The sequence below is a fragment of the Moschus berezovskii genome, chromosome 2, assembly GCF_049115385.1.
Source record: "Moschus berezovskii isolate FMDL1 chromosome 2, NW_MosBer_1.0, whole genome shotgun sequence".
Lineage (NCBI taxonomy): Eukaryota > Metazoa > Chordata > Mammalia > Artiodactyla > Moschidae > Moschus > Moschus berezovskii.
Genome location: NC_142461.1, coordinates 9,783,340 through 9,792,700, shown reverse-complemented (window position 1 = coordinate 9,792,700; position 9,361 = coordinate 9,783,340). Strand labels below are relative to the sequence as shown.

At 40.8% G+C, this 9,361-nt stretch overlaps 1 pseudogene; it reads left to right on the top strand.

The window, feature by feature from the left end:
* The first annotated feature begins 8,532 nt into the window (after positions 1-8,532).
* On the top strand, positions 8,533-8,952 carry LOC148778476 (enhancer of rudimentary homolog pseudogene; annotated as a pseudogene).
* Positions 8,953-9,361: the final 409 nt, after the last annotated feature.

Sequence of the window (9,361 nt, the reverse complement as noted above, 5' to 3'; positions counted from 1 at the left end):
TATATAATCCAAAAGAAGGAGATACCTACCGCTGATTCACTTTGCTGTACAATAGAAACTAATGTAACATTATAAAACAACTATGCGCCAATAAAAATTAATTTAAAAATATAAATAAAGTACCATGTTATACTAGAAGGTATCAAACATGATCTATCTGACTGCAACCAAAGCTGCTTATACAAATTATATAATAAGTATACACACTAATGAAAGTTAGCCAGAGTATCCATTGATTTAGGGATGACTGAGAGTTGAATCAGTTACTTTTCTTCTGTTACTTACAGCTCCTACTGCAATGACTTCTAGTATAACTTATGCATACTAATGCATCCATGCAGAGTTCCATCCAAATAATGAGGTCATGTCTTTCACTGGTGGTCTTTCTAACTGTTGATGAACTTCTCATCCCATATACAAAGAATTGCCATAAAGCAATAGCAAAAACAAATCTGTCTTATATTGCCAAAGTATAATGACCAACATGAAACACAGATATCTTGATTAAAAGAAAAAAAAAAACACAAAGATAACATTTAAGCTGGTACTCTCATATTCAAACATTTTCATTTGGATATTTAGTAAAAAACAGGAGGGCACAGTAATGCCAGCATTCGATCACACAGCTTTGAAGAGGATCTCCCAACAAAGTCAGAGGACCCACCAATGTACACTTGGTGTTTAATGAAACATAAAAGTGCAATGTTCTAGGACAGGGCTATGTTTATACAGTGTTGGTGTAAAGACCATCTCAGCTCCAGCTCAGGCTTGCAATGGTCATGAGGGAAGAAATTTTGTTAACTGATGAAGCTGTTAATTAACAGTTCCGAAGACATAACCATGAAGGCCTGAATGCTAATTTTCACAGAAGTAGTCAATTTGATTTTTATCCCTATTTAATATACTGAAATTCATTATATATTCTCAAACTACAATGGCAATCATTCATTCGTTTTTCCCCGCCTTGGTCATTCATCAGGTATTTATTTCACTACACATTAATTTTGGTGATAGAAAAGATTTTATTTCATTTTTTTTAAGTGTCTTGACGTGTATCTTTTTTTAACATTCATTTATCTTTTAAAAGCCAATGATTTGCCTGGCCCTAGTTTCTGCCTGCAACGGGAGAGACCTGGGCTTGATCCCTCGGTTGGGAAGATCTCCTGGAGGAGGGCATGGCAACCCACTCCAATATTCTTGCCTGGAGAATTCCATGGACAAAGGAGCCTGGTGGGATACAGTCTGTAGGATCGCAAAGAGCCGGACTGAAGCGACTAAGCACTGCATAGCACATAATTGCTTCATAATGCTGTGTTAGTTTCTGCGGTACACCAGAGTGAATCATTTATATGTGTACATGTATCCCTTCCCTCTTGAGCCTCCCTCCCCCCTTCTCTCCCATCAGATGACCCCTCTAGGTCATCACCAAGCAATGAACTGAGCTCCCTGGGGGAAGAATGTTTTAAGCAGAATTTGGGATACCAGTCAAGGAGTTGTCAGCATATAGATGATATTTGAAGCCATTAGGCTGGATGAAATCACCAATAGAGTAAAAATAGAGAAGCCAAGGTCCGAATCCTAGACTGAAAGGAGCAGTCAGTGAGTGTGGTAGGAGAAATCCAAGAGAGTGTAGTGACCTGGAAATCTAGTGGATAAAACAGAGATATTTCAAGAAGGAGGAGGTAAGAGCTTTGTCATAACAAACGAAGGCTGAGCCTTGACTGCTGGATTAACAACATGGAGGTCACAGGTGACCTGACCAAGAGCAATACTGGTGGAGTGATAAGGGCAAAAGCCTGGTTTTGGAGTAGGTTCAAGAGAGACTGAGAGGAGAGGATTCAAAATATTGAGAAGACAAACAACAAAAGAAAAAAAAACAGAGAAATTGGACTGTATCACAATTAAAAACCTTTAGCTGCAAATGATACCATCAAGAAAACGAAAAGACAGCCTACTGTATGGGAGAAACATTTTTACAAATCTTGTAAGAGAATTGCATCCAGAATAAATATTTTTTAAAGTTTTATAACTCAACAGTAAAAAAAAAAAAGCCCATTTTTTTTCCAAATGGACAAAGGACTTGAATAGACTTTCTCTAGGAAGATATGTAAATGGTCAGTAAAAACGTAAAAAGGTGGGACTTCCCTGATGGCTCAGTGGTTAAAGCTCTGCACTTTCAATGCAGGGGACATTGGTTTGATCCCTGGTTGGGGATCCCACATGCTGTGCCATGCAGCCAGTAAATAAGTAAATTTATAAAATAAACCAAAATAAAATTACCTATGGCTGATTCATGTTGAGGTTTGACAGAAAACAGAAAAATTCTGTAAAGCAAATATCCTTCAATTAAAAATAAATTTAAAAAGATAAAGTTTCTTTCAATTCAGTTCAATTCAGTCGCTCAGTTGTGTCCAACTCTTTGCCCCATGAATCACAGCACTCCAGGCCTGCCTGTCCATCACCAACTCCCGGAGTTCACTTAAACTCATGTCCATCGAGTCGGTGATGCCATCCAGCCATCTCATTCTCTGTCGTCCCCTTCTCCTTCTGCCCCCAATCCCTCCCAGCATCAGAATCTTTTCCAGTGAGTCAACTCATCGCATGAGGTGGCCAAAGTACTGGAGTTTCAGCTTTAGCATCAGTCCTTCCAATGAACACCCAGGATTGATCTCCTTTAGGATAGGATGGACTGGTTGGATCTCCTTGCAGTACAAGGGACTCTCAAGAGTCTTCTCCAGCACCACAGTTCAAAAGCATTAATTCTTTGGCGATCAGCTTTCTTCATAGTCCAACTCTCACATCCATACATGACCACTGGAAAAACCATAGCCTTGACTAGACGGACCTTTGTTGGCAAAGTAATGTCTCTGCTTTTTAATACGCTATCCAGGTTGGTCATAACCTTCCTCCAGTGATTTTGGAGCCCCCCAAAATAAAGTCTGACACTGTTTCTGCTGTTTCCCCATCTATTTCCCATGAAGTGATGGGACTGGATGCCATGATCTTTGTTTTCTGAATGTTGAGCTTCAAGCCAACCTTTTCACTCTCCTCTTTCACTTTCATCAAGAGGCTTTTGAGTTCCTCTTCACTCTCTGCCATAAGGGTGGTGTCGTCTGCATATCTGAGGTTATTGATATTTCTCCCGGCAATCTTGATTCCAGCTTGTGCTTCTTCCAGCCCAGCGTTCCTCATGATGGACTCTGCATATAAGTTAAATAAGCAGGGTGACAATATACAACCTTGACGTACTCCTTTTCCTATTTGGAACCAGTTTGTTGTTCATAAAAAGGTACTCAAGATTCATTAGCCATTAGAGAAATGCAAATCAAAACCACAGTGAGATACCACTTCACACCCACTAACATGCCTATAATACGAAAGACAAATATTTACAAGTGTTGGTGAGGGTTGAAAAAATTGAAACCCTCATATATTGCAGGTGGGAATACAAAATGGTTAGAATTTTGGAAAATAGTTTGGCAATTCTTCAAAAAGCCAAACATAGGATTACCCTATGGTTTAGCAATTTCACTTCCAAAGATATATCCAAGAGAAATAAAAATATATATCCACACAAATATTTATATGAAAAGAGATGTACACGGATGTTCACAGCAGGATTATTCATAATAGCCAAAAAGTGGAAACAATTCAAATGTTCATCAACTGATAAGTGGATCAACGAAAGTGGTATATTCAAGCAATGGAATTATAATTGAGCAATTCAAAGGACTCAAGTACTGGTGTATGCTACAACTTGGATGAACTTCAAAACATTGTGTTAAATGAGAGAATCCAGTCAAAAAAAATCACGTAGCATAATTCCTCTACATGAAAAGTCCAGAATAGACAAGTCCATAAAGGCAAAAAGATTAGTGATTGTGTAGGGTTTTATTGGATGGGAGTGATTAATGGACTGGGGGTTCTTTTGTGGAAGATGAGAATATTTCAAAAGTGCTTCTTGTTGCACAATTCTGTGACTATGTTAAAATCATTAAACTTTACACTTTAAATCAGTGAATTCTACGGTATGTGAATTATATCCCCATGGAGGTGTGGTAGGGTTTTCTGGGTTTTCTGTTTGTTTTTTAAATTATTTATTTACTTATTGTTGACTGTGCTGGGCCTTTGTTGCTGCACGCAGACTTCCTCTAGGTGCAGAGGGCAGGGACAACTCTCTAGTTGGCAGTGCTCGGGCTTCTCAGCGTGGTGACTTCTCTCATCGCGGAGCATGGCCCCTAGAGTATGTAGGCTTCAGAAGCTGTGGAGCATAGGTTCAGGAGTTGTGGTTTGCTGACTCTAGAGCTCGGGTTCAATAGTTGTAGCACACAGGCTTAGTTGTTCTGTGAGATGTGGAATCTTCCCAGGGACCAAACCCATGTCCTCTGCATTGGCAGGCGGACTCTTACTCACTGGGCTACCAGGGAAGTCCCAGGTTCTTTCGTTTTTTAATTGCATAGTGATGATGAGAGCCACAGAAATAATACTCTGCTGCTGCTGCTGCTGCTGCTAAGTCACTTCAGTCGTGTCCGACTCTGTGTGACCCCATAGACGGAAGCCCACCAGGCTCCGCTGTCCCTGGGATTTTCCAGGCAAGAACACTGGAGTGGGTTGCCATTTCCTTCTCCAATGTGTGAAAGTGAAAAGTGAAAGTAAAGTCGCTCAGTCGTGTCCGACCCCTAGCGACCCCACGGACTGCAGCCTACCAGGCTCCTCCATCCATGGGATTTTCTAGGCAAGAGTACTGGAGTGGCTTACCATTGCCTTCTCCAAAATAAAACTCTAGGAGATACTTACTCATCACTGCTTGGGATTCAATTCTAAGTTTATCTGACTCTTAACCACTTTGCTATACTGCCTGCGAAGGATTATTTTCTGAAGTTAGATTCCTTGTAGAATTAATTACTGAAACAAAGGATCTGAACAATTTATTGGGAGGGCTGAAGGAGTCCATGCAGCCATTTGGGCTTGCCAGGTACTTGGACCCTTTCTAGGCAAAATGATCCAAACTGTTCTTTCCTGCTTAAGTGATTTGACTCATACAATCTGTTTTGAATGAAATATACTCTGCTATCACAACTGATTAACCAGAGGCCAAGACACAAGTCGAAGGCAGCTATATACAGGCTAGTCAACTGCCACTGAGACAGTAGCAGTAGTTTAGGGTTCAAAAGCAGAATTCACTGGAGAAGGGAACGGCAACCCACTCCAGTATTCTTGCTTGGGAAACCCCATGGACAGAAGAGCCTAGTGGGCTGCATCTACGGGGTCACACAACTGAGCATGCACACATGAGCTGGGTGGAGGGAGATGAGTTGATAGCAATAAACAGAGGTGCTGCTGCTGCTGCCAAGTCACTTCAGTTGTGTCCAACTCTGTGCAACCCCATAGACGGCAGCCCACCAGGCTCCTCCATCCCTGGGATTCTCCAGGCAAGTATACTGGAGTGGGTTGCCATTTCCTTCTCCAATAAACAGAGGTAGAACTAAAAACAAAAAACAAAAACGCAGGACTCAGTACTGAGTAATGGCAAATCAACCCAATCAAATTATCTCTTTAGGGACATATGCCAAGTGAACAAAACAAGGCAAATAACTCAAGCCGAAGTTGTTAAGCTTTTAGCAGCTGTGTGGTAAGTATAGAAAATGAATTATTTGTGAAGAGTTTTCAGTTGTTGTTCAAAGAGTAAGCCCAAACACCTCTTAAAGACAAGCCCACACAGCTAGGAACCCATGCATAACACATTGCTATCAAGTTAATGGAGAAGGAAACGGTAACCCACTCCAGTATTCTTGCCTGGAGAATCCCATGGACAGAGAAGCCTGGTAGGCTACAGTCCACGGGGTCGCATAGAGTCGGACACAACTGAGTGACGGAACGGAACGGAATTATATGAAGCATTCTCCAAACATAAAGGTTTCAAAGGGAAATAAAGTCATTCCATCAGATTGAATCATTATACCAAAAAAAAAATTTTTAATAAATTATCTTTTGTTCCAAGGTGGGAAAAATGAACATGAACTAGAACATCTAATCCAGTAAGGCCCCTGAACCTTCTAAATATTCAGCTGCCCTCAAGCCCTAACATCCTTTTCTGCTCTGCACCCAGCTAATAAATTTGCCTTTATGCCACTGGGAAAATATGGCAACCAGATAAGAACTTTCTCATCCTCTCACCACCAAATCCACAAACCTATATCTGCATCAGCACCCATAGTCTCAGGAGTGTCCTGTTCTTATTAAAGACCAATTGTCCCATTTAGGCTTTGTTTCACATTTCCTTTAGCCTAGTTATAGACTTTGCTCCTGAAATTTTCCTTAATCTCTCCCACGTTATCAATTTCTACCTTTCTATTGAAATTATGTGAACATGCTCTAGAATCTCCTTCCCCATACTTAAAAAACTCTCCTGGGAAATTAAAACAAAACAAACAAAAACTTTGGGGTGGGGATGGTTTTCAAGGTATGACACAAAACTCAGAAAAATTCAACTGTGTAAAAAAAAAAATTTCTTCAGAGAAAAATCAACATAAACAAATAAAAGACATATTTGCAGTTCATATCACAAAGAGAAGGCTAATGTGCCTAATATATTAAGAGCTCTGACAAATTAATAAGACCAATAATCCTTTAGAAAGATGAAAAAAAGATAAAAAGGATAAGAAGAGACAATTCAAGGAAAAAAATACAAATAGCTTTTAAACTTTTGAGACTATATCCATCCTCACTTAAAAGAAATAAATGAAAATTTAAAATATACTAAGAAACCATGTTTCATTAACTAGCAAACAAAAAAAATTAGTAACATGATATAAGGAAACAAATACTCTTATCATTGCTGGTGGTAGAGATACTGGTACAAATTATACTGAAGTATTTTGGAACCATATCTATCAAACTCACAAATGTACTTATCCTTTGACTCAACAATTCTTCTAAATAATTTTATCCTGTAGATATATTGCCACACATGCAAAAAGACTTATATATAAAAGTATTCATTGCAGTTTCATAATAGCAAAAGATTGAAAACAATCTAAATATTCATCAACAGGAATCACTAGGGGATTGAATAAATAAATTATGGTATAACAACACAATGCAACAACAAGCAAAGTAAGTGGAAGACCTTTTTGTATACCTAAATGGAACAATCTCCAAGATATGTTGAGAAATAGAAAAGCAAGAGACAGAAACAGTGTGTAGAATGAGCTACCATTTGTGAATTTGTTTAAAAGGAGGGAAAGTGGAAGAATTCATGTATATTTGCTTGTACAGTTCAGTTCAGTCATTCAGTCATGTCCGACTCTTTGCGACCCCATGAATCACAGCATGCCAGGCCTCCCTGTCCATCACCAACTCCTGGAGTTCACTCAAACTCATGTCCATCGAGTCGGTGATGCCATCCAGCCATCTCATTCTCTGTCGTCCCCTTCTCCTCCCGCCCCCAATCCTTCCCAGCATCAGTCTTTTCCAGTGAGTCAACTCGTCGCATGAGGTGGCCAAAGTATTGGAGTTTCAGCTTTAGCATCAGTCCTTTCAGTGAACACCCAGGATTGATCTCCTTTAGGATGGACTGGTTGGATCTCCTTGCAACACAGAATATCTCCAGAAGGATTCAAAAGAGAATGGAAACATTGGAATGAGGAAGGGCAACACTGTGACTGGGGAAAAGGTGTGGGAGTGAGTCTTCTCACTATTTACCCTTTTGTATCTTTATAACTTTGTACCTAATGCAACCTATTCAAAAGTTGTTTCCATTTTTAAGTTTTTTTTCAAAGTTTTCCCTGACTTACCTCCCCTCCCAGCTATCCTAATTCTTTACAGAATCACTCAAAGGGTTTGTCTCTATTTGCTATCTTTACTGTCTCATCTTTATTTTCTCTCCAATCCATTCAAACCTAGGTTTTATCCCCACCATTCTACTGAAGCTGCCTTGTTCAGGTCATTATAACCTCCATCTCTACCTTCGTCTTAGCCTCTCAACACTGTTCAACACTGTTACTCCCTGCTTGAAGTGATTTCTTTTCTTGACTTCTAGGACACTTCATTCTCCTAGTTTTCTTCTTGTGTTCATGGCCACTCCTCAGTCATCTTTGTTGGATCCTCCTCTTCCTCTGTGTAATTTCTAAAGATTGGTTCTCTCTTTGGCTCTTTTCTACTCTACCCACACTCCGCCCTATCAGTCTGATAGCTCACTTGATTTACAATCCAGTCTTGCCTGTCTCCCCAACCTTCCAGTTCATATATTAAACATACACTTGAAAACTCACTGGATGTCTAGCAGATATCTCAGATTTAACAAATCTAAAATAGAACTCTTGGGACTTCCATGCTGATCCAGTGGTTAGGAGTTGGTGCTTTCACTGCTGGGCCAAGTTCCATCTTCAAGTTCCTGGCGTGGCCATAAAAAAGAACTCTTGACTTCTCCCTAAAACCTCTATCTACTTCAGTCTCCTCCAACTCAGTAAAAGACTCTTCCGGGGGCTTCCCTGTTGGTCCAGTGGTTATGAATCTGCCATGCAGGTGTGCGGCGGCGGAGTCGGCATCGGCTGCAGCCGGAGACTTTGGCGCCATGTCTCACACCATCTTGCTGGTACAGCCTACCAAGAGGCCAGAAGGCAGAACTTACGCTGACTATGAATCTGTGAATGAGTGTCTGGAAGGTGTTTGTAAAATGTATGAAGAACATCTGAAGAGAATGAATCCCAACAGCCCCTCTATCACATATGATATCAGTCAGTTGTTTGATTTTATTGATGACCTGGCAGAACTCAGCTGCCTTGTTTACCGAGCTGATACCCAGACATACCAGCCTTATAACAAAGATTGGATTAAAGAGAAGATCTACGTGCTCCTTTGTCGACAGGCCCAACAGGCTGGGAAATAGTTGAGTTTGGCAGCATTAGGGGGACGGGGGTGGGCTTGGAACACAGGTGTGTGCAGTGTGCTGTACTGGAAGTTTTGTATTATAGTTATCCTGTTTCCATTTTGGTATACCCTAGCCAGCATTGACGGAGAAGGCAATGGCAAGCCACTCCAGTACTATTGCCTAGAAAATCCCATGGATGGAGGAGCCTGGTAGGCTGCAGTCCATGGGGTCGCTATGGGTCAGACATGACTGAGCGACTTCACTTTCACTTTTCATTTTCACACATTGGAGAAGGAAACGGCAACCCACTCCAGTGTTCTTGCCTGGAGAATCCCAAGGACGGGGGAGCCTGGTGGGCCTCTGTCTATGGGGTCACACAGAGTCGGACACGACTGAAGTGACTTAGCAGCAGCAGCAGCAGCAGCCAGCATTGAATGTATTAGATACAATGTGATGATCTTGTTCAATCTGAAAACCCCTTTGCCCCCT